We start from the raw sequence: 3,307 nt of genomic DNA, 5'->3' as shown, positions 1-3,307 counted from the left end.
GTGTAAAGGTCATTTCCCTGTGCTTTCTTCTATTAACCTGGTGAACCTGGGCATTCTGATGCAGTGTAGCAACTGCCTTATGTACACAGACAACCGTCTCCTCTTACCTCCCAGCACTCAGACTTGTGGGAGATGCACTTACATATCCAAATTGGAAGCCATGCACTCTCAAGCCAAGACCGGAATAGCTAGTGAATAGGAGAAGGTCAACAAGTACACCACACCACATGCAACACATACCCCTACAGAACACCCACCATCACAGCTCTCACATAAAAACGCAAAGCACACACCCACCTTCATGGAGGCTGTCAATAGAAATCTACCCGAACAGCAGAGACCTCTAAGGCAGAAATGCACTCGACCGCCACAACACAGCACAAACCACAAGACACATAGCTCACCTACACAGTGTGCCCCTCAACCTAAGCCCCTAAGGCAAAACAACTTGCCCAGTACACTAATCATAGATGACTTGATAGTGAGGCACACTGATGTCCCAATCACTAGGTTGAATAAGGAGAAGATAACAGTCAGTTGTCTATCAGGTGCCAATATCTGACACATAACACAAGCACTCAGGTCACTCCACAACAAGTACAAGTATGACTCTGTCACTGTCCATGTGGGTGTCAATGACCTGAGATGCACCGACCTGGACTACATGAAAAGAGACATGGAGCTGCTCTTGGATTATGTGGCAGGCAGGTATGACCCTAGCCTGAGCAGCATCCTACCATCGCCCAGAGTGATACCGTGGTACTAGCAGAAAATGATTGACTTCAACAATTGGCTAAGTTTCTGGTGTTATCTGTCTGCTTGGGATGACATGACTGACAGACCTCAATGCTTTGCCAGAGATGGCCTGCATCTGTCACCCCTAGGTTTCTGCATATTGGCTAAGGCTCTTGCCACCCCTATAGTGCCTTTTTTAGGCAATGTTCCAAAAGCCAAATTACCACCATAGCAGCTATAAATAAATGCTATCTGAGGGTCATGCTGCTCAACACTAGAAGTCTAAATCTCAAGATGCACTTGCTTGAACCAATCCTCAAAATGGAGAACATTGACATTTGTGCTGTAATGGAGACCTGGTTTAAAGCAGCAGAAAGCACCTCTGCGCTACTAGGCTATAACTCATTCCGCACCTTTCGGCCCCAGAACATGGACCAAAGCTCCAAAGGCAGTGGTGCCTCCATATTCATAAAAGATATGCACACCTCCAGACTAGTAGCCCACCATAACACATCTGAGATACTTTAGGTACAACTAACATTAGTAAGACGGCGATTCAGGTCGTAGCCTGCTATAGGTCCCCAACCATTTCCAAGACTCTCACTCGTCATTCCTAAGCATCCTGGAAACTATTAGGGTCCAATCCAACACTCTCATACTAGGTGACTTCAACTACCCCTCCATCAACTGGGAAAAGTACTCATGCACCAATACACTGACCCAATGCTTCCTGGAATTCATCAGTTCCAATGCCCTGGACCAGCTCATTTTTACCCCCACTACAGGAAGCAACATCCTTGACCTGGTTATTACTAACATGGGCAACTGTTGCTCTACACCAATAGTCAATTCCTCTCTGGTTAGATCTGACCACAAACTAATCACCATGGAAATCCACATCTCACCCACACCCCCACACCCCCCGCAAAGGTAACCACCATGAAAAACTTCTCCAAAGCTGACTTTGGGCTCCTAAAAACAAAGGTAGCTAACTTCACGGCATCCATGTCAATGGAAAATAGATGCATGACTGCCAAATCATACACCAATGTACTGTACGAACATGTACATAAATGCATGGAACTAGCCATACCCAACAGAACCAAGATGCTCTCCTCAAAAAAAAAGGAAGCCAATCTGGTGGTCCCCTGCCATTAATAAACTCTACAACAGAAGGAAGAAACTATTGCAGAAAAAGGTGAAGTCCCAAGACTGGAAAAACTCCCTTATTAGCCTCAACAAAAAGTTGAGATCCCTCCTCAAAACCTCTAAAGCAGCTATGAAGGCAAAATTGCAACAGACACTAAAAACAACCACAAAGCCTTCTATAGTTATATCAAGAATCTCCATGTCAATACCCAGGTTTGCTCTGAGTTACTGCACAATGGTACCTCCTATACTGAGCCAACAGATATTGCCAACATACTGGCCAACACAATACCAGAGGAATGCCAGCCACCCAGCATTACTGCAGCACAAGTTAAAGCTGTATTGTCCAAGGCCAAGAATACAGCTTCCATGGGACCCGACAATATCCCTGGGTGTGTTTTACATGAACTACAAAGTGAACTGGCACCACATCTGTGTGCCCTGTTAAATCACAGCCTCACCTCAGGCTTTGTCCCTGCCGAATGGTGCACTATTACAGTCATCCCTCTCCATAAAGGGGGAGCAACTACAGACCCTGGGAATTATCGCCCCATTAGCCTAATGAGTCTGATATGTAAGGTTATGGAGCACATCATCATGGACCTAATTAACAAGGATATAGGGAAACTCCAAACTCTAGATCCCATGCAATTTGGTTTTGTAAAAGGTAGATCATGCCTGCTCAATGTGGTTGACTTCTTTGAGTCAGTCACCAGAGCTGTGGATGAGGGCAAGGCAGTTCATACAGCCTACCTCGATCTGGCCAAGGCCTTTGATACCATTCCTCACTCAGGAATTATTGATAAACTCACCAAACTAGGCATCAGCCTCTATATCACTAGGTGGGTTGCAAATTGGCTCACAGATAGAAGCCACAGTGTGAAAGTAGTGGACTCCAAGTCAGACTGCCGACCAGTCATGAGTGGAGTCCTACAGGGATTGGTCCTAGGTTCTCTCCTGTTTGGCATCTACTTCTCAGAAGTCCAGGCCAACATGGAGGGACTCTGGCTTACCAAGTTCGCAGACGACTACAAGCTGGGAGCCATTACTGACTCCCCAAGTGATGTAGACATCCTACAGAAAGGCCTCACTGAGACCAATAACTGGTGTCGAAACCATGGCCTTAAGCTTAATGCCAAAAAATGCATCATCATCCCCTTTGGGAAAAACTCAGTTCCCACTAATTACCACATGGATGGGAGCCCACTGAACACTGAGGGCATTATAAGAGATCTGGGGACACAGGTTGACAGCAACCTCTCCTTTGACCACCACATTGTCACTGTGGTCAGAAAGTCCTTCTATGTGGCACATCTCATTACCAAGGGTTTTGCGTCCAGGAAGAAAGAGGTCATCATCTCTTCTACTCTTCCCTCATTAGGCCAATCACCAAGTATAATACCCCATTTGGCATGTACCTCAC

Source organism: Protopterus annectens, chromosome 10.part0, assembly GCF_019279795.1.
Source record: "Protopterus annectens isolate FY-2018-M chromosome 10.part0, PAN1.0, whole genome shotgun sequence".
In the NCBI taxonomy this organism is placed as follows: domain Eukaryota; kingdom Metazoa; phylum Chordata; order Ceratodontiformes; family Protopteridae; genus Protopterus; species Protopterus annectens.
This window is presented reverse-complemented; position numbering follows the sequence as displayed.